Genomic DNA, 23,164 nt, shown 5'->3' with positions numbered 1-23,164 from the left:
TGTTGACAAGGAATAAACCAACTCCACTTTAGGCAGCAATCCTAAAAGGTGCCCTAGGAGTTAGATTCATCCAGAAATAAAGAACTACACACACATGCTACAGCCTGGCTTTGAGTCGTCAGAGCTCCAGAAAATCTCGAGCACTGAACTTGGATGATCCCAGATTGCTAGCGACTCTGAGTACTAAGTCAAAAAAAATTTAAAAAGTCTTATTTGTAGGAAAACAACGTCAAGTAAACTTCCAACTGTTTTTGTCAATCACATTTTCAGGTACAATTTTGAGCACAAAGCCAAGGATAAGCAGACACGCAAGGAAATAAGATACTGAAAGCAAGAACCAACAGCTGAAAGGCATATAGGGACTTCAGATAATAGACCAATTGGACACAGAAAGAAAAACAAAGATGTTTGTGGTGTTTTGGGATATAGAACCAATCGTGAAATGTTGGCAGGACTTTTTACAAACTGAACCAACATGAGTAACCAGCAGTCAGATAAAAAACACTTTACTAGCCCTGCAGAAATCCTGTCGTGTTTTCTTTTAGTCACTCTTCTAGTTCCTGTGAGTCAGGCAACAGACCCTGACTCCAAATAGCATGAATTAGTTTACCCATTTTTGTACTTTACTGAAGTGGAAGTACATCTTTTACACTCTCTTTTGTGTCTGTTTCTTTCACTCAACATTGTTGTATATGGTTGTAGATTGTTCATTTGCATTGCTGTGTAGAGTTCTATTGTGTGACTGTGACATTAAAATCCATTTCACCATTGATGGGCACTTGTGGTTTCCAGTGTTTGGCTGTTAAGAATAGTGCAGCTACACATTCCTTTTAGGCATTTATTTATGTAAGGGCAATTTCTGGATGATAGGGCAGGTGCTAATTAAGTTTAGAAGACAGTGCTATACAGCTTCCTCTGGTGTTTGTAACATAGTGTTTCTATGTTCCCTCTAGCAGTGAGTTCCAGTTGCTCCACATTCTTTTTTTTTTCCTAATATTTATTTATTTTGATAGAAGGCATGTGAGCAGGGGAGGGGCAGAGAGAGATAGAGAGAGAGAGAGAGAGAGGGAGGGAGAGATAGAATCCCAAGCAGACTCTGTGTTGTCAAGTGCAGAGCCCAACCTGAGCTTGAATTCACAAACCGTGAGATCATGACCTGAGCTGGAATCAAGAGTCTGGAGCATAACCCACTAAGACGCCCCTGCTCCATGTTCTTCCTCCCTTTCTCCCGTTCGTTCTTTCTTTCTTTCTTTCTTTCTTTCTTTCTTTCTTTCTTTCTTTCTTTCATGCTCAAGCAAGCATGGCCTCCCCTGCAGAGAGAGAAGGAGAGAGAGAATCCCAAGCAGGCTCCGTACTGTCAGCACAGAGTCCTATACAGGGCTTGATCCCATGAATCATGAGATCATGATCTGAGCCCAAATCAAGAGTCAGAATCTCAACCAACTGAACCATGCAGGCACCCCTGCTCTGCATTCTTTTTTTTTTAAATATATTTTTTTAACATTTTATTTATTTTTGGGACAGAGAGAGACAGAGCATGAACGGGGGAGGGGCAGAGAGAGAGGGAGACACAGAATCGGAAGCAGGCTCCAGGCTCTGAGCCATCAGCCCAGAGACCGACGCGGGGCTCGAACTCACGGACCGCGAGATCGTGACCTGAGCTGAAGTCGGATGCTTAACCGACTGAGCCACCCAGGCGCCCCCCTGCTCTGCATTCTTAACTTGACTTGGTGTTTTCCATCCTTTTCATTGGAGGTTTTGGGTGGGTGTGTGGTGGTATTTTATTGTGGTTTTAATTTGCATGTTCCTGCTGACTGAGGAGGTTAGACTCCTTTTCATGTAGTTATTCTCCACAGGTATATTCTCTTGTGTAGATTATCTGTTCAAGTCTTGTGCCCATTTTTCTATTGGGTTGCCTGTCTCTTTTATGTTGATTGTAGGAGTTATGTATTCTGTTTAGGAGTCCTTGTCAGGTGTGTGCAATAATATCTTTAACTTTGTGGTTGTCTTTCATTCAAATGATGGTGGGTACTGAGAAATAGGAGATTTTAATTTTAAAATACTCTTCCAATTTTTATATTATAGGTAGTGTTGTTTGTATCTTACTTAAGAATCTTTGCTGATCTTTGCCACTATTCTCTTATATTTTCCTCAGCAGTGGGCAGTTGCCTGGCACCCTCTGGGGCTCAGATCTCCCCTCTCAAGGGGGGCAGCTTTCACCTTTCACATTTAAATGTGCTGTCAATGTGGACTTGATTTTCATATCAGGTGAGGGAGAGATCAAGGTGTGTTTTCTTCCAAAAGTTGGATATACAATTGGATATCCAATTTGTCTGGTACCACTTATTGAAATGTTGATCTTCTCCCTGCTACAATGCAGTGCAAATATCCAGGGGAACCAGCCATGTGTGATTGGGGTGTTGAAACTTTCAGTCTCATCACTGCTGTTCCCCACGCCCTACCTCTGGAGAGGGGCAGTAGGCTGGAGATTGAATCACCAGTGACCAATGATTTGATCAACCATGCCTATGTAATGAGGCTTCAATAACAACCCAAAAGGATGGAGTTCAAGAACTTCCGGGTTGGTGACACATGGAGGTTTGGGGAGAGTGTGATATGCAGTGAGGGCATAGAAGCTCCATGTTCCTTCCCACATATCTTGTCCTATTCATCTGTTTCATCTGATTGCTCCTGAATAAATAACCAGTAATCTAATCAGTAAAATATTTCTCTGAGTTAAAGATACTTTAGGAAATTAACGGATCCCAAGGAGGGGATTGTTGGAACCTCCGATTTAAGCTGGTCTGTCAGAAGCATGGGTGGCAAACTTGTGATTGGTGTCTGAAGTCAGGGGAAGGAAGTCTTATGGGACTGAGCCCTTAACCTGTGAGATTTGAGGTTATCTCCATGTAGATAGTGTCAAAAATGAGTTGAATTAAAGGATACCCATCCAGCTAGTATCAAAGAATTGCTTGATGGTGTTGAAAAAAAAAATTGCTGTCAGAATCATAGGTCTTACAATTGCCTCCTCCCTTCTGCTGCCATCACTACCACTCCTGTTCATGAACATGTGTTAATATGCTTGAGGCTTTTGTTGTGAGAGAATGAAGAAGAGATGAGAGGTAAGGAACCACAGGGACAAAGGACAGGATGGAGTTTTCCAAAGGTAGAGTCTGACTTCTTGCACAGAAAAGAAATGCAGGGAAAAGGCAAGAGAGGTAGTTTTGTTTTATGCCCCAAAATCAAAAATCTCCCCAGAGCAACAGAGAGGAATCTCTTGTCATTTCTGTGTGCACATCGGTGGTTATGTCCAGAGGAAATGTGAGTCGGAACTGAAGTAGTGGGAGCTGTGCACAGCAGAGCATCAGGTATGGGGTGTCCTCAGCCAGGACACCAGCAGCGGGAGTGGTGCCAGTTGTTTTCTGTAAATGGTTTGCAGGCAGCAGGCTCTTTAGAGAAGTTCAGAGTTCAGAGACAATGTCTGGGTGTTTCTAGAGAACATAAGAGTCTCCACTGGGCCATAACTGGCTATATGTGGATAAGGCTGGGACTGTGGTCCTGTGTCAGGCAAGTTGAAGGATCTGATTTTGCAAACTTCCAGTATTAGTATCACTGACCTTATTTGTTGCCAAGGCTTCAGTGGTTTGGTGAACATTGGGTTACATATACAATTCTTTTCTTCATCGTAGATACATGAGCTCATTCTGAGCTGGATCTATGTACTAAACACTCCTGTATCCCCCATAGGATAATGTCTTGCACATGGTGAAGGAAAGTCCCAGTTTCTATTTTTTTTAATGTTTATTTATCTATTTATTCAGAGAGAGAGAGACTGAGAGAGTGCACATTGTGTGCATGTGTGTAAGATTTAGGGAGGGGAAGAGAGAGAGAGAATCCCAAGAAGGTGCCATGCTGTCAGCGCGAAAGCCAACATGGGGCACTATCTCATGAACCATGATATCATGACCTGAGTAGAAATCAAGGATCAGCCACTTAATCGACTGGGCCACCCAGGCCCCCCCCTCCCAATTTCTACTTTAATGCCCTTTCCAAAATTACCTCATGTCAACCTCTGGAAGGCTTTCCCTAGGAGCAGTCTTCCCAGAGCCCCATGCATGTCCTTGTTCCTCAGGCTGTAGATGAAAGGGTTCATCATGGGGGTCACCACAGCATACATCACTGTGGCTACTGAGTCCTTCATGGAGTAGGATTGGAGAGGCTGCAGATATACCATACAAAGCGTCCCATAGAAGAGGGAGACCACAGCCAAATGTGAAGCACAGGTGGAGAAGGCTTTGTATTTACTAGAGGCTGAGGGTATTCGGAGGATGGCTCTGACAATGCAGACATAGGACATGATCATGAATCCTAGTGGGGCAAGGAAGATGAAGGATCCTGTGGCAATCAGCACCGTGTGATTGACTTGGGTGTTAGAACACGCGAGCCTCAGCAGGACATACATCTCACAGAAGAGGTAGTGGATCTTCCGGGAACCACAGAAGGTCACCCTAGTCATGAGGAGGGTGTGGGTGAGGCCATAGAGGACAGAAAGTGCCCAACACAAGGTGAGGAGCAAAATGCAGAGTCCAGGGCTCATGGCCATGGTGTAATGGAGGGGGCGGCAGATGGCCACATAGCGGTCATATGCCATTGTGGCCAGGATGAGGTTGTCCAGGGCCACCAAGGAGACGAGGAAGTAGAGCTGTGTCAGACACCCTGCATAGGAGATGGCTTTGTTCTGAGACTGAAGGCTCACCAGCATCTTGGGGATTGTGTTGGTGACGAAGAAGAGGTCGGTGAAGGAGAGGTTGGCCAGGAAGAAGTACATGGGAGTGTGCAAGCGGGGATCAAAGCTGATGGCCAGGATGATGAGCACATTTCCCACCACTGTGACCAGGTACATGGACACGAACATCCAGAATAGGATCCGCTGCTGCTCAGGACTCTCCGAGATCCCCAGGAGCAGGAACTCGGAGACTCCACTCTGGTTGCTTCCATGCATTTCCCAACTGTCTGCAACATAGGCATCAACAAATGTTTACTTAATGTCCTCAGTTGAATAAGGACATTTAAATAAGCAAAATAAACTGTTTTCTTAGCATCAAAAATACCTTAGGTTAAATTTTGTAACTTTTTTTTTGGATTAAGAGAGAATGCAGTGGCATACGAAAGCTGTTAATAACATGGAAAATTTTCACGCAACTTAGTCATTCCAGCAACTTCTAATCTAGCATACTCCATACTGTAGGAATAATGTCCATCCATGTCTTATTTTAAATCATATCATCTTACAACTTTCTTGAAGTGCTTAAGATTAGTATGGTACATTATGATATTGTATAGACTTACATGATATTTAAAACAGATGTATGCAGTAGAAGAAATTGCTGTTATACAATTGGACTGGGGAAAAAAGTAAAAATATTGGAAAGGAAATGGAAAAATTATCATTATTTGCTGATAGGATGATGTACTTGGGAAACCTAAAACAATTGACTAAAATATTAAAATGCCTCAGAAATAAAAACGAATTTGAAAACACTTCAAATCTGAGCTCTAACACTTTTATCTGTGAAACTTCCAGCAAGTTACTTGAGCTTTTTAAGTCTCCATTTCTTTATGTGAAAAGTGGGTGAGAAGAAAATGAAGCAATAAAGAGCTGGCTTGCAGTAAGCACTCAACAAATATTTATTATTATTATTATTATTATTATTGTTATTGGTAAGCAATAATCAGGAATAATAAGTTTAAAATATGGTGTGAAAGGGTTGCCTGGCTGGCTCAGATTGAAGAGCATGAAGCTCTTTTTTTTTTTTTTAAGTTTATTTACTTTGGGAGGGGAGGGGGCAGAGAGAGGGAGGAAGAGAGAGAATCTCAAGCAAGCTCTGTACTGATGTGGGGTTTGATCCCATGAACTGCGAGATCATGACCTGAACCCAAATCAAGAATTGTCACTTAATTGACTGAGCCACCCAGATGCCCTGAGCATGTGACTCTTGATCTTGGGGTTGTGAGTTTGAGCTGCATGTTGGGTGTATAGATTACTTAAAAAAAAAAACCAAAAAACCAAAAAACCTGGGTGCCTCAGTTGGTTGAGTGGCTCTGGATTTCAGCTCAGGTCATGATCCCAGGGTCATGGGATTGGGCCCTGTGTTGGGCTCTGCTCAGCATGGAGCCTGCTTAAGATTCTCTCTCTCTCTCTCTCTCTCTCTCTCAAATAAAAAAATAAAATTATATATATATATATATATATATATATATATATATATATATATATAATGTGAAACAACCCAATCACATTATCAACAAACAAATCTATGCATTAAAATGTTAATATTCAGGTAGGATATTTAAATTCTTCACAGATGCATACAGCGAAAACTTAGTAAATGGCAAAACATACCAAGATTCTAATTCTACTGGATTAATCAAAATTTAAACTATTCTAAGTAAAACTTTGAACAGGGTTTTAAAGAAAACATCTATGTTTAACCTCAAAATAATTGTGAAAGCCAGCTAGAGAAACGTTGAAAAAGAGAGAACAAGGGGACAGTTTTGCTGCCATATTTAAAGGGCTATAAAACTGTGTGGTATTGGTGCTGGAATGAACAGATCAATGGAAATGGAGAGAAACTTCAGGTACAGACCAAAGAACATGTAGGATTTAGGTGATAATTACAGTAGCACTTTTATTGGGCAAAAACTTTTGTATTTATTCAGTAAGAGGCATTGAGACCACTAATCACTTTGGGGGCAATATGAGATCAATATTTTCTTTCTTACCAAACACATTTCAAGCACACCAAAGATTAAAGTAACTTAATGTGTCTTTTTTCCTTTTGAAAACCTAAAATATAAGGAATAAACATCTTAAAAATTAAAAAAAGAATAAAAAGGAAGACATATAAATAAGTTACACTGAATTCCACTGTGTAGACATAAATAACAATGGGGCACATTTTAATGATTGTATTATTTGAGATATGAAGGATGAAAAAGGCCAGGCTATGAAGTCTGGATCAAACAGCGCTCTAGGGAGCTGCATGTGCAAAGCACCTGAGGGGGCCTTTGTTGTATGTAAGGAGTTAAACATGGGTCAGTATGGCCCAACTGAAGATCAGAGTAGTGGGATGTGGGATTATGCAGGCAAGCAGGTGTCAGGTCCTGCAGAGACTTGTTAAGGTTAAAAAAATTTTTTTAATGTTTATTTTTGAGAGAGAGAGAGAGAGAGAGAGCGAGTGAATGGGCAAGGGGCAGAGAGAGAGGGAGACACAGAATCCGAAGTAGGCTCCAGACTCTGAGCACAGAGCCTGACGGGGGCTCTGAGTTTGTGAGTTTGAACTCACAAATTGCGAGATCATGACCCGAGCTGAAGTTGGACGCTTAACTGACTGAGCCACCCAGGTGCCCTTAGACTTGTTAAGGTTTTAAAATTTTATTCTAAATACAGTAAAAAGCCTTAAAAAATTAAGCAGAAGAGGGTATATTTATTTAGCAACTCTTCTGTTTGTATTTTACCAACAGTGTTTTAATAATTAGCTATGGATTTTCATTTTTAATCAAATGCTTTTCAGTGCCCATTACACTGTTAGCTTTATTAATATTGAACCACATATGCATTCCCAGTATAAAATACTGAAATTGATTTGCAATTATTTTATTTAGGCTTTTATAGTCATTTTTATGAATGAAGTTTATCTATAGTTTCTTTTTTTACGTGCCATTCACTTTTTAAATTTTTTATTTTTAAAGTTTATTTAATTTGAGAGAGAGAGAGCAAGCATGAGTGGAAGAGGGGCAGAGAGAGATGGAGAGAGAGAGAATCACAAGCAGGCTCTGCCCTGTTAGCATAGAGCCCAACGCGGGGCTCAAACTCATGAACAATGGAATCATGACCCGAGCCGAAATCAAGAGTTGGATGCCTAACCTGCTGAGCCACCAGGCACCCCCTTAAGATGTAAATTTTTAAATAAACCCCCTGGAATTCATTTCCCCCAAATAGCTTTTAATACATTACAATCTATTGATTATTTTTCAAAGTTTCCAGTATTAGTAATTCAAGCAATACAGAAAATTTTAAATTGAAAGAAAGCAAGCATCATCCCCACTTCTGCCTTGCAACCACTGTAACATTTTGGTGAATGTATTTTCAGCTTTTTTGTTTCCCTCATCTTTAGTCTGTCAACAACCTGATGGGTGACTTTCTCCAAGTCAACATTGTCATTTCTTATATATTTTTCTTGTTAAAAAACTTTATATTGCTGCCTGCATGATTTTCTTTGATCTTAAAATTAAAATTTACCAACTTCTATTCAGTAATTACACTGAATTCCACTGTTTGGAGATAGATAACTGTTCACATTTTGATGTTCTTATTATTTGAGATGTGAGGGATGTTTTTCCTTCACTGATTTATCTGACTTAGAATGTCCTTTCCAATCTTAAAATTATGTCTCCCTTCATTTTATGAGAATCTTCTTTAATGCTCTCCTTATTTTTCTGTGACATTTCTTGGAACTCATAACTATGCATTAATCATAAATTAATATTTCATTTTGGTGACACTACTCCATCGCCTCTAAAAATACCTGTAGCAAACCCCAACCTGCCTCTTTGAAAATGAATAGACAGATTAAAATAGTGCTTTGTGTCATTCCAAGTATTCAGGTGAATAATCCTTTTATGCAAAAGACTTATTAAGAAAAGTTAAAAAAACTAATTCATAGTACCAATTGCAGGTGGATATTGCATCTGTCAAAGAGAGTGACCCTCTTTCAAGAGATTCTCCTTTTGGGTGAAAAATAAGATCATGAAATTTAAAAATATAGTGGTGGGCAATTGACTTTTGGCATGACAATATGAGGAGGTCCACTGACCCACTTCTAAATGACACATGTACGAATATTAAATAGAAGGATTTAAAACCAATGGAAATTGTCCTAAGGGCAAACAGCAAATGAAGAAACATTCAGGAACATCTTTGAAAACTCAGTAAGAAATGTGGAAAATAAAAAGATGGGAAAGCAGCAACCACTGAGAAACTATAGACTGGCTATACATTAATCTTTAAATATAAAAGTAGATTTTAGAGATTAAAAGTAGGCTTTAATTTAAAAAGGTAATTAGAGGGGCACCTGGGTGGCTCAGTCGGTTAAGCGTCCAACTTTGGCTCAGGTCACGATCTCACGGTTTGTGAATTCGAGCTCCAAGTCGGGCTCTGTGCTGACATTTCAGAGCCTGGATGTCTGCTTCAGATTCTGTGTCTCCTTCTCTCTCTTCCTCTCTCCTGCTCGCACTCTGTCTCTCTCTCTCTCTTCCAAAGATAAATAAACATTAAAAAAAATTTTTTTTAAAGTTTATTAGAGACAAAGGGGGATACTTTATAAGGTTAACAGGGTAAATTGATCAGTAAGAAAACAACGATAAACACATATGCACTGAAATATATACTAGAAAACAAACACATGAAAGGAGAAATAAATAATTCAAAAAGAGTAAGTGGAGATTTCAGCATTACACTTTCAGTAGTGGATTGAGCAACTAAGCAGAATTTCAACAAGGAAGTAGAAGACTTGAACAATACTCTGCATCAACTATACCTAACAATAAACGTAGAACACAGTGCCCAACAACAACAGAACAAGGTTCATTTCAAGTGCCATTGGGACACTCTCCAGGATAGACCATATGCTAGGCCATACAACAAACCTCAATAATTTTAAAAGGATAGAAATGACACCAAGTATGTCCTCTAAGTGCAATGGAATGAAATTAGAAATGAATAAATTGAAAAAAGTTGAGAAAATTCACATATTTATGGAAATTAAAGAACACGCTCCAAAACAGCCAATAGGTCAAAGAAAAAATAACAAAATCAGAAAATACTTCGAGATGAATGAAAATGAAGATACAACATACCAAAATTTATGGGATGCCATTAAAGTAGTGCTTAGAAGGAATACTTTTGTTGTAAATACCTATATTAAGAAAGAACGAAGATCTCAAAGCAATAACCTACCCTTATATGGTTAACATGGTGATAGTCCTCCAATAGATCTACAGATTCAATGCAATTCCTGTTGGAATCCCAGCTGACTTCTTTGCAGAAATTGTACAAATTGATTCAAAATTCAGATGGAATTTCAAGGGACTTGGGATGGCCAAAACAATCTTGAAAACCAAGAGCAAATTTGGAGAATTCACACTCCCCAGTTTCAAGACTTACTACAAAGCAACAGTAATGAAGACAATGGGGTACTGGCATAAGGATAGAAATATAGATCAATGGAAGAGAATTGAGAGTCCAGAAATAAAACCACATATCCATGGTCAACTGATTTTTGACAAAGGAATGCAGATTACACAGAGGGGAAAAGATATTTTTAACAAATAGTGCTGGGCCACCGGCCACATGCCAAAGTTGTATTCTTCTCACACACCATATATAAAAATTACTTTGAAATGGATCAATTTGAAATTGAACGTAAGAGTTAAAACTATAAAACTCTTAGGAGAAAACCTAGAGAAATTTTGTGATCTTGGATTTAGGGAAGGGTTCTAAGATATGACATCAAAAGCATGAGCAACAAGAGAAAAACCACACTCATCAGAATGGCATTGATAGCAGAAAACAATGAAAAATTGTGAAAATTATGAAACAAAAATTATGAAAAATTATGCCATATTTTACTTTCATAAAAGTAAAATACTTTCCGCATCACCATAATAGAGCAATAAAATACAAATAAACAAAAAATGCCAAAAGGGAAAAATGCTTGCCACGTATGTGATAGACAAAGGCTTAATAGGCATTATAGAGAAATAATTTCTTTTTTTCAGTAGGCTTCACACCCAGTGCGGAGTCCAAAGTGGAGTCCGACCTGGGGCTTGAACTCTCTACCCTGAAATCCAGACCTGAGCTGAAATCGAGAGTTGGATGCTAAACCAACTGAGCCACCCAGGCATCCTGAGGAAGAACTGTTTTAAGTCAATAATAAAATTACCAACCCTCATTGGAAAATAGCAACAGACATGAACAAAAGAAGACTCACAAAAGAAAAAGGTCAGAGTCAATAAACATAGGAACAAACATATAGCTTTGCTACTTATCAAAAGATGGGATGAACAGGCAGTTTTATATCTGATGAAATGAATGATTATAACTTTCTAGAGGGAAACCTGACATTCCATGTCTTAAGCTCTTAAAAGGGAGATTCCTCTGAGCAATCTCAGTTTTAGGAATGTATCTTAAAATATAATCCGATAGGGGCGCCTGGGTGGTGCAGTCGGTTAGGCGTCCGACTTCAGCCAGGTCACGGTCTCGCGGTCCGTGAGTTCGAGCCCCGCGTCAGGCTCTGGGCTGATGGCTCAGAGCCTGGAGCCTGTTTCTGATTCTGTGTCTCCCTCTCTCTCTGCCCCTTCCCCGTTCATGCTCTGTCTCTCTCTGTCCCCAAAATAAATAAACGTTGAAAAAATATATATATATAATCTGATAGAAACATAGACATGTATGTATAAAATGTTTATCAGGACCTTGTTAAAAATAATAAAAAAAGGGCAGCTCAGTCGGTAAAGTGACCAACTTTTGATTTCGACTCAGGTCATGATCGGGTCTCACATGGGGCTCTGCACTAATAGCACAGAGCCTGCTTGGGATTCTCTCTCTCCCTCTCTTTCTGCCCCTATCCCCACCCCCAAGTGCATGTGATCTCCCTCTCAAAATAAACACTAAAAATTTTTAAGTAGTAAGAAAGAAAAAAGAAGCAATTGAAACTCTCATCATTAGAGACACATTTAAAGAAACTGCACGATCCATACATTTAAAGGCACACAATTAAGCCTTCATAGATAGGTGTGTATTCCACATATATGTATGTTTATGATAATTGTTAAATTAAAATATAATTTATTCCTACTTGGTAATACAGAAGAATGATCAATTATGCTTAGGTGATATTGGTTGTATCTAGTCCTAAGTGTCCATGGGAGGAGGAAACAAGGAAATGCAGGTAAAGTACATTGCACTGGCTGAGCACCCTCCCTGCTGTACAATGTGCACTTTCTAAATTACGGATCTTACCATGTGGCTTCTCTACAGTAGCAGAGCTCCCCATTTCCTCTGGAATAGCCCGTGATTATGGCCAGGTGGTCAAAGTGCCAGGATCCCTCATCCCTCGTGGATCTCCGGCTTTCCCTACTCCAGTGATGGCTCATGGCTTGTATTTTCTAAGTACTCACAATGCTTTGCTTTTGTCCTTCGCACCAGCTGTTCTTTTGTTTTACTGAATTTTAAGTGAATGTTTTCTCTATTCTGTGATTCCATTGCTCTTCTGGCAAGATCCATTATAGCTCTCACTCAAGCATCTCCTGCTGGTGGCATCTTCTCCTGCCACAGAGATACCATCCTAAACTCTCTATCATTTCCTGGTCTTTACATTTTTTTTAGGACACCCTATCCCACATTTTGCTTAGTTGTCTGTTCTCCTGGGAGACTTGTGAGAGCTGTGAGAGGAGGGGCAGTATTGTTTTCTTTCCTGTATCTAAAGGACCTCTCACAGGGTCAGGTATGGCATAAGGATTAGGAAGTGAGGGTTGAGCTGGACTCTATAGAATATGAGGCATTCTGTGCATTTGAGCTTAACGAATAGGGGAGAGTCATAAGCCCAAGAGCCTCAATGAATAAGCAACACTATGGATAAAAATGTAGTCATTTGGGTAATGAGCCAGTGTGCCATGGCGTGTCGGGTCTGTTTTGCAGGTTCAGGCTGAACATGATAAGTTTGCAGTAGCAGTAGAAGGAGCAAATGTAGATGTGGGAACTGAGTGACCTAGGAGAGTAAGGTAATTTGGAGTGCCAGGATGCAGGTGAGGCCAGCCCAGAGAGGCCCAGCATTTTAGCATGTGAGTAGATTTGTTACCTCAGTGAAAACATTTGAATTCCCAGATGTTTAGCACCCACGGTGCAGTGGAAGGACATTCTGGGTCATATATTTAGGTCCAAAGCTCAATTTAACACCCACAAGTGGGTGTTAAACAAACGTTTACTGAGTACCTGGCCAGACATTATGTTGAATGACACCTCTCTCCCCTGACCTCCCCCACCCACCCCTGCATTTAGTCCACACAGCAAATAGCACTGTTTGTTTCCATTATCCCATTTTCTGGATGAGATGACTGAGATTCAGTTGATTAATGAATGTCCCCAATTTCCTCGACTAGTAACCGATGGAATTGGGATTTGACTCTCCTTTTGTGTTTCTAAAGTCCACATCCTAAATGCTGTGCTGCAGACATGCCTACCTCACTGTGGGTTTAGAGACTACCCCACAAATACTGGATGTGGAAGCACTTCCCCAACTTAAAGCCCTGTGTAGACGGGAAGTGCTGTAATGAGGTTCTCAAAAGGAGTCCCCTTACCATTTCCCTATGTTCTGACTGCCTCCCATCTCTGCTCCAGTAGCAAATCCTGCTCTTAGAACCAAGAGGGATAGGTGGCCCCATTCTTGTCTCCATCCTGGACGTGGCTCTTCACCCCACTCACATAGGAGCAACTTCAGCACGCCTGTGTCTGCAGGGAGTGACCCAGGTGGTTGAGGGGGGACTTATTTGTGGCTGGCCCCTTGGTGTTGTGTACACAGAGGAGAGAACAGTGAGGAACTGTATTATTATGGCCTTCACATGCGAAGGGGTGTGGATTGGTCACGTCAGTAGCTAGCAAATAAAAGAGAGACAGAAGGACAAGTCAGGCCATCTGCCAGATGACTTAAATGCCATACCTGCAAAGGGGGCTGGTGGGGGGAAGTCATTCCCCGCCATGGAAGACATTCAAACAAGCTCACAATACAGCGGGTTGAGTTGTGATTTCACAGTCTACTCAAGTACTTAGTGGAGGTAGACGATGGTTAATTCTCTTTTAACCCTAGGATTCCAAATTACAGAGCAGTCATGAGCTGGTCCTTGGGCATTTGAGTTAAAATAGGAGTGATCCTTAGGACATGCTTTTTTGTGTGTCCACATCTGTTCATTACTCATACAGTTCTGTTAAGTCTCTACAGTATGACTGAGCTCATTTGTTTCTCAGAGTGTGTAAGTGAGGCTTCAAGTCGAAGGGACTGCTTGCCTCTCAGGAAAGCAAAGAGTTTCAGTGGAAATGGGAACTGATGGGCTCATCCCAGAGACCACTCCAAGACCCCCGAAGTGACCTCAGGATGAAAACGAGCACCATGGCAATGGCCTGAGTGTCTCCGTTCTGAGCACTGGCTACCATCTCTGTTTCTGTCATGGAGACCAAGGTTTTCCACCTCCCGAGACCTCATCAGAACCTACTGCCTCCCAAAGTCAGAGGACACCCAGAGGCCATGATGGCTCTGCTTTCGAGCCCTCAAGGCAAGTGTCCCCCGCATTTTAGTGTGCATCAGAATCACCTGTGATACTTTAAAACAAAAAGCTGCTTTTCTGTCCCTCTTCCTGGAAAGACTCGTTATGTTTTGAGAACCAAGCCATTTTTAACAATCACCTGGTGATTCTGATCGTGCACTTTGGGGAATCCTGTTCTGAGTCTGTAAGAGTCCGTGGTTTCTGAACGCTTTTGTGGTCAGTTGGCCTTAGAACATAAGGCTCTCTGCAGTGTGGCTGGGTGGAGAGGGGAGAGCATGGGTGGTGGGAGGCTGTACCGGCAAGGGCTCCAGACTCAGCATTAGAAAACGGTCTTCTCGGGTCGCTTGGGTGGCTCAGTCGGTTAAGGGTCTGACTTTGGCTCGGTCATGATTTCACGGTCCGTGGGTTGAGCCCCGCGTCGGGCTCTGTGCTGACAGCTCAGAGCCTGGAGCCTGTTTCAGATTCTGTGTCTCCCTCTTTCTCTGACCCTCCCCTGTTCATGCTCTCTCTGTCTCAAAAATAAATAAATGTTTAAAAACAAAAAAAGAAAACTGTCTTCTCTTACCTCCTGGGTTGCTCCCTAGCTGCTTGAGCTGTGAACCTCCTCATCCCACCACTTAAGCCCTTTTTGCAGGCTTGAGGATTACATGTGACAGCATGTGATAGCACTTTGAAAACTGTGGAGTGCTAAGAGGTTGGAGGGATTGTTGTATTACCTTTAAATACTAAGGGGTTAGATTATATGAAGACTTTTAAAGTATGTGGGTATGGTCATGAGAGGTAAATGAAGAAGAGAAGAAAGGTGTGTGTGTGTGTGTGTGTGTGTGTGTGTGTATGTGTGTGTGTGTGTGAGAGAGAGAGAGAGAGAGAGAGAGAGAGAGAGAGAGAGACAGGGAAACAGAGAGAGAGGGAATGTTTGAGATGGCCAGACCTTACCCACTGTTCTGTGCTGGTCTCAGAGTTATGTAGTACGTTGCCTCCAGTTTCCTTCTACAGGATGAAAATTCTGTCAGGACACAAAGGACAGTAAGGCATTATTTCTGAATAGGGTGGGAATTGGTGCCTGGATTTTCAGTGCCTGCACCAAAGGAGAAGAAAGTGAGGTTGTGAACCCTCTGAGAACTGAACCCTGGATACAAGGTTTGTGAAAAAAGGGGCTGAACTGGAGCCATATCAGGGCTGTTTATCAGTTTTGGAAAGACACAGGGGAGGCAGTCCCAAGACAGTTTGTTGAGATGAACCTGGATAATCGCTCCAATGTTTATATGCAAGGATCTTGGGAAACAAATCTGGTTTACAAGGAAGAAACCAACTCAGCTGGGCTGACAGCTCAGAGCCTGGAACCTGCTTTGGATTCTGTGTCTCCCCCTCTCTCTGCCCCTCCTGCACTCACGCTCTGTCTCTGTCTGTCAAAAATGAATAAATGTTAAAAAATTTTTTTAAAAAGGATCTTTGCCAATATACTTCTATATTTTCCTCTAAAGGATATATGGTTTTCCATTTCACATTTAGATCTCCTATCAATCTAGACTTATTTTTTTTTTTTTGTCAGGTGAGGGAGAGATCAAGGTATATTTTTCTCTCCAAAGTATGGGTATCCAACGGGTTCAGTGCCATTTATTGAAAATGGGCTTTCCAGTACAATGATGAATAAATGTGGTGATAGGGGACTTTTGTTTCATCACTGAACTTTGAGGAAAGCTTTAAAAATCTTGTGTATGTTTGCTTTGCATTAGGGGTCAACAGACCATAGCTCATGAGTCAAATCTACCTGCCACTTGTTTTTGTAAATAAATTTTATTGAAGCATAGTCAGGTGTATTCATTTACATATTGCCTATGATCGCTTTCATGCTAGAATGGAATGATTGTGCATGTGTTTATTTAACATTTTTATGTATCTTTTATTAATTTTAACTTTAGTTCTACCATTTTTTTTTGCTTCCTATATTCTGAAGCTATCCTTTTAGGCATATACAGATTTAGAATAGTGATACCGTCTTGCTAGGTTAACCTATTTTTAATTATAAAATATCACTCTTTATCTCTAGTAATACTTCTTGCCTTAAAAATATCTCCACTGTATATATTTTCTTTTGATTATTGTGTGCAGGGTGTAAATAGCATATGGCTGTGTTTTGATTTTTTTATTCTGTTTGAAAAATTTAATTGTCATTTGAAGTATTTAACCGCTTAGGTTTTATGTAATTACTGATATATTTGAATTTATATCCACCATCTTCCTTCAGAAATTTGTTTGACCCATCTGTTTTATCTTTTATTTTTTAAAAATTTATTTATTTAAGTTAGTTAACATACTGTGTGCTATTGGTTTCAGGAGTGGAACCAAGTGATTCATCACTTGCACATAATACCCAGTGCTCATCTCAACAAATGCCCTTCTTAATGCCCATCACCCATTTAGCCCAACCTCCACCTACCTCCCCTTTATCAACCCTCAGCCTGTTGTCGGTATTTAAGAGTCTCTTATGGTTTGCCTCTCTCTTTGTTTTTATCTTATTTTTCCTTCCCTCCCACTATGTTCATCTGTTGTGTTTCTTAAATTCATATATGGGTGAAATCATAGGACATTTGTGTTTCTCTGCCTGACTTATTTCGCTTAAAAACAGTACACTCTAATTCTATCCACATTGTTGCAAATGGCAAGATTTCATTCTTTTTGATTGCCGAGTAGTATACCATTGTACGTGTGTGTGTGTGAGTGTGTGCATGTATGTGTGTGTATTTTGGTTATTGTTGATAGCACTGCTGTAAATGTTGGGGTACATGTGCGCCTTCGAATCAGCTCTTTGTATCCTTTGGATAAATACCTAGTAGTGCAATTGCTGGGTCGTAGGGTAGTTTTATTTTTAATTTTTTGAGGAAGCTCCATACTGTTTTCCAGAGTGGCTGCACCAGTTTGCATTCACGCCAACAGGGCAAGAGGGTTCCCCTTTCTCCACATCCTTGCCAACATTTGTTGTTTCCTGAGTTGTTAATTTTAGACATTCTGACAGGTATGAGGTGGTATCTCATGGTAGTTTTGATTTGTATGTCTCTGATGATGAGTGATGTTGAGCATCTTTTCATGTGTCTGTTAGCCGTCTGGATGTTTTCTTTGGAGAAGTGTCTATTCATGTCTTTTGCCCATTTCTTCACTGGACTATTTGGTTTTTGGCTGTTGAGTTTGATAAGTTCTCATAGATTTTGAACACTGACACTTTATCCGATATGCTATTTGCAAATATCTTCTCCCATTCTGTCCATTGCTCTTTAGTTTTGTGGATTGTTTCCTTTGCTGTGCAGAAGCTTTTTATCTTGATGAGGTCCCAATAGTTCATTTTTGCTTTTATTTCCCTTGCCGCTGGAGACATGTCTCATAAGAGGTTGCTGTGGCCAAGGTCAAAGAGGTTGCTGCCTGTTTTTTTTCTCCTGTAGGATTTTGATGGTTTTCTGTCTCACATTTAGGCCTTTCATCCATTTTGAATTTATTTTGTGAATGGTGTAAGAAAATGGTCCAGTTTCATTCTTCTGCATGTCGCTGTCCAGTTTTTCCAGCACCATTTGCTGAAGAGACCGCTTTTTTTCCACTGGATATTCTTTCCAGCTTTATCAAAGATTAGTTGGCCAAACGTTTGTGTTGACCATCTGTTTTATATTCTTTTTTTCCCTTTCTTGTCTTCTTTTGAAATTCACAAGTCTAATATTTTAAATCTATTTATCCTTATATAAACCTCTTACTTATATATTGTTTTATTTTTCTTTTTACTCTAGAGATTACAACATGCATCCTTGACTTATTACAACTGACTTATTACAACGTAGCATTTCTAAGTTTTTGTCTGTGATTATTTCCATCTTGTCTGCAAGCACCTCATTTAGTATTTAAAAATTTTCTTTGTGGAGGCTGTAGTGACAGATTCCTGCAATTTTGTTTGTCAGAAAATGCCACTCATTTTTGAAGAATGTTTTTGCTGTATATAGTCTCTATTATTGCAACAATTCTAAGATGGTGTGGCACTTGTTCTTCATGATTTCTGTTAGGAAATTAGGTGCCATTCTAATTGTTACTCCTATGAAGGAAATGTGCCCTTGTTCTCAACCCCAATTGCTTTAAGGTTTTCCTTTGTATTTGGTTTTAAGAAGTTCTTATATGTGTAGATTTAGTTGTGTTTGAATTTATACAATAGGTTAGCCGAGCAACCTAAACTTGTAGCTTTATGTCTCATACTGGTTTGGAAAATACTTATTCATCATGCATGATGAGATCATGGCCTGAGCCAAAATCAATAGTCAGACACTTAACCAACTGAGCCACCCAGCTGCTCCTTAATTGTTGTATTTTAAATTCCTTGTCTGCCACCAATAAAATCAGCTTGTCGTCTTTCCTGCTGTTTTTCCCTTTATCTTCCTCCTTCTCTTTAATTTTGTTTTTCTCTCTCTTATTGGCCATAGGATTTTGCCTCTTCCATATTTCTGGTCTTTTTAATTGTATGCTGGATGTTATTGCCATTAAGATTGCTGTGGCTTTGGATGATGTTATCTTCTAACAGGGGTAGTTCTCCCTTTCTTGCTATGCAGGTATGGTGAGTGGTTTGACCACTCAGTACAACCAGAGATTGATTTTGACTTAGGGCTGGGTTGGAAACTTAGAAAGACTAAGTTTACTACTGCTAGGGTGTGTAGTCTCAGGTTTTTGATTGAGAACATGATGAGTTTCTGAGTTCTAAAAGCAATGGAAGATTAGAGACTTTTTCTTTTGCCTAGCTTTTTAGCTTCTTGCCCCACAAAACGTCAAGCTTTGGCAAACAATCTTGAGAGAAAGGCCAGACATGTGTTTGGAGAAGGCCTCTTCCTGTGATGAGACTTTGGTTTCGAGTCCTGAAAGACTGTAGGACACTTTATGCTCCCTTTTTGAAAACTTGGCCTCACTCCCAGTTTCACTGCACCAGACTCATCAAATGTCCCCTGAGGAAAACCACCCATGTGTTTATGTATCCTCAAATTTCCAACTTATTACTCCAGTACTGTACAACTGCTACCAGCTTCGATGCTTCCTATTTCCCTAGCAGATATCCTCTGCCTCAGCCTGTGCCCAGACTCAGCAAATAGCCTCTAACATAAAATTAGCCAGTTGTACTCAACTCATCGCAGAACAGTCTGTCTCTCTCTGAAGCTTTAATTTATGTAGTTCTTGTTGCGTCTGCAACTCTATGATAGCTTTTATGATTTAAAAGTTTATTTGTTTTTGGGGCGCCTGGATGGCTGAGTTGGTTAAGCAACCAACTTTGACTCAGGTGATGATCTCACAGATTGTGAGTTCTAGCCCTGCGTTAGGCTCTGTGCTGACAACTCAGAGCCTGGAGCCTGCGTCAGATACTGCGTCTCCCTCTCTCTCTTCCCTCTCCTGCTCATGCCCTGTCTCCCTCCCTCTCAAAAATAAAATAAAATAAAATAAAATAAATATTAAAAAATTTACTTGTTTTTGAAGTTTATTTATTTATTTTTGAAAGAGAGAAAGAGTGCCCATGCATGCACATGGGGAGGGGCAGAGAGAGAATCCCAAGCAGGCTCCACGCTGTCAGTGTGGATCCTGAACCAGGGCTTGAACTCACAAACCCATGAGATCATGATCTGAGCTGAAACCAAGAGTCAGATGCTTGAGCGACTGAGCCACACATGCCCCGTATGTGTGTGTGTGTGTGTGTGTGTGTGTGTGTGTGTGTGTGTGTGTTTAAATGACTGTGCACCAGGAACATTGCTTGCTGCAACCCATTACATGGACAGTAGTGGGTTGCAACCCACTACATGGGACAGGTTTGTTTATTTTATTTCCAAAGACACTGGTGTCAAGAAATGTTGGTTTGGTTGAAACATTTAGTTGATATTTATAGGTGACACATTTCTCTAGTATATCCACTTTGAAACCATTTATAACCATTATCTCTCACCTTGGGATATGGAAATAGCCTTCTAATGATTTCCATGCCTTCCTTATTTTTAATGCTAATGTGCTCTCATTCAATCCGAGTTACTGTCCTAAAAATGAAATTTGAACCTCTCATTTTAAAGCCATTTAGAGATGTTTTGCTGAGGATGAAGGTGGCCTTGCTTGCCACATTCTATAAGATTTGCCTGACCAGGACTCTACCTGACTCTCACCCCAGCCCTTGCATTCTCTCCCCCAATAATATGTGACAGTCACACTGAACTTCCTTGAGTTTCCTGGGTATGCCATGTTTTCTTTAACTCTTCAATCTTAGATAACACATGTTATTTAGTTTGCTGACAGCACCATTTTCTTTCCATCTATCCTTGTCATCCAGTTGCCTCACAGAGATCCAAGATCCAAGACAGTTGTCAAATGTGGCTAGGTATGGCTGGGAAACTAAGGAGGGAGTGACTGTCTGTGTTTACAGATGATGGTTAGATTTCATCATTAAGTGACAAGTGATGTGTGAAAATAGCTCACGGTCACTTTTCCTAAATGTAGCAGGCAGAAATTATGGGACTCAATTATTGAATAAGTTGATCAATAAAGAACATTTCTTTTCCTGTTTTAAAGATAATATTTCTGAAGCAATAATCCAAAACAAAAAAAAAAAGGTTATCACTCTTAAGCACTTCTGGAGACAAATACTTCAAGAGTGAAAATAATGAGGTCAAAGAAGGAAGAGGTCTTCTGGGCTCTGGTAGCTAAGGCAGAGGTCCTGGTGGGACCAGGGCATGAACTCTTTTCTTTGTTGCCTGTTCCCCTACCCAAAGATGGCTAGTAATTAAGAAGTCCCTGCTTCATACTTCCTAGGGGATTTGTCCCAGGGAGGTTTCAAATTTACTTTGTTTGTTATTACTGTCCTCCCCCACCATGTAGGTTCCACTGGGACCCATTGTCCCGCAGGCCCAGGAAGTCAGAATGAGAGAAGTGAGAAAGGACAGCGTAGACTCAGGCGATGACTACAATCTGAATCTCTATGAGTTTATAATGAATAAAAGAGCGAGGGGTCTTGGGCCAAAGCCCTGAAGTCTCCTTGAGACATATGTGATAAGTTAGGCTGGAGGGTATATGTCTTAGGCTTCTTCCAACCTTAGCATTCATATTACTGAGGTTTTATGATGTGACTCTATGGGATTGTTCTTCAAGCAGTCTAAAAATTAAGAAAACCTGCTCAACATTCTAGAAATAGCTTGATTAGTGTCACCAGATTCCATCTCTTTATTTAAAATAGTATCCATAAGTATTTCACACCAGAGTCCTCTATGTTTCGCAAAGAGTTTTCTCAAAAGAGATTTCATTTTACAGTAGCTTTGTGAGGTAGTCAGGGAGAAGGCGGTATTGGCATTTTAAAGGTGAAGCAAGTAGAATGTGAGGGGTAGGTAAAGTTCATATGGCTCTTCAATGGCAGCATTTGTAAGTAATATCTGACTGAGTTGGGCTCCTAATCAGGTATTTTATACAATAGATGGACCCTACTTGTTTCTCAGAGAAAGGAATTCCTGAAGAGTCAGAGATGGATCCTCCCCCCACTAATATGTAGTAACAGATCTTTCCTGTGTCCAAGTGTGGAAACACATGCATATGCCTATTTTAGCCCCATGACCTTGGTGAACAGCCTGCAGTGAGTGCACTCTTCTCTCTCTTCAGGGTTAGGAGATGTTTTTCTCATCCTGAAATGCTCTTGGTTTTTCTTGTCAATCCTGACTCACACTGTGAGAAGGGTGTCTGGAGGAGACCAGAAACTAGAGCCAAGAGATTGGAAATTATCCTCATTCTTTTTGCTTTTCCCTGATCTCTCAACTTCCACTTCCATCTCATTTCTTCCTGCATCAATACTGATATTTTGTGGGGCAAATATCTGATTTTTCTGTGTGGGGTAAATCTTAAGGAAAAAAATGATAACACTGTTGTTTGGGTAGATGAGTATAAGCCATATAGCAGGATATCTTGAGATGGGGTAATATTGTGACCTGGGGGAGGAATTCTGGACAATCTGTAATGCCATATCTGAAAATCAATACAATAGATTTAGATAAGGGAGCTATGATTTGGAAGGCCTCGGTGTTAGTGAATGTTTCAACCTCCACTATTTTCGGTGAATGCTGAAACAAATAAGAAATCCCTTGGGTTGTCATAAATTTCTTTCCCTTCCTTCCTTCCTCCCTTCCTTCTTTTGTTTCTGTCTGTTTCTGTCTCTCTCTGTCTCTCTTTCATCACATTGTTCTAGATGCTAGTGTTTGGCTGTGAACAAGCTAGAACCTCCCCCTATCCTTAAAGTCTAGCAAAGAGAAAATAATGGCTATTTAATGGTCTGGAGGGTGAATTACTAGGTGACAGGATGGAATGAGGTGGAAACAGCATGTGTCAGGGAATGGAAAATGTGATGTCATATGGTGGGTGACAGCAGGATGCCTTTGAGAAAATGAAAAATACTTGGTATAGCTGGAGTGGAGAGAGGGCTAGGCATGAGCTAATTGATCTGATGAAACAGGGTCTTGTGGGTCATGTAAACCGGTTGGACTTTATGTTAATGGAAAGAGGAAACTCTTCAATTAGAATAGTGACACAAGCAGGTTTGACTTATAAAAAGAATGATTCTGGATAATTTCAATGGGATGGAAGGGAGTGAAGGTAAACGTGGAGAGACCAGACTTGTGATGGTTCAGTTGAGGAAAATGACCTGAATGGTGGCTGTGGGATATGTAGCCCACATACGAGAAGTGTATGTACGTGGGATATGTATATGAGAAGTGAGAAGAAAGGGAGACTGGTAACATACAGTAAATGCATAAGG

General features: G+C 40.4%; 1 pseudogene; it reads right to left on the bottom strand.

Annotated features, from left to right (window-relative positions):
* Positions 1–3,962: 3,962 nt before the first annotated feature.
* On the bottom strand, positions 3,963–5,049 carry LOC106987354 (olfactory receptor 1D2-like; annotated as a pseudogene).
* Between the last annotated feature and the right edge of the window lie 18,115 nt (positions 5,050–23,164).

The sequence above is a fragment of the Acinonyx jubatus genome, chromosome E1 (assembly GCF_027475565.1).
Source record: "Acinonyx jubatus isolate Ajub_Pintada_27869175 chromosome E1, VMU_Ajub_asm_v1.0, whole genome shotgun sequence".
Lineage (NCBI taxonomy): Eukaryota > Metazoa > Chordata > Mammalia > Carnivora > Felidae > Acinonyx > Acinonyx jubatus.
This window is presented reverse-complemented; position numbering and strand designations above follow the sequence as displayed.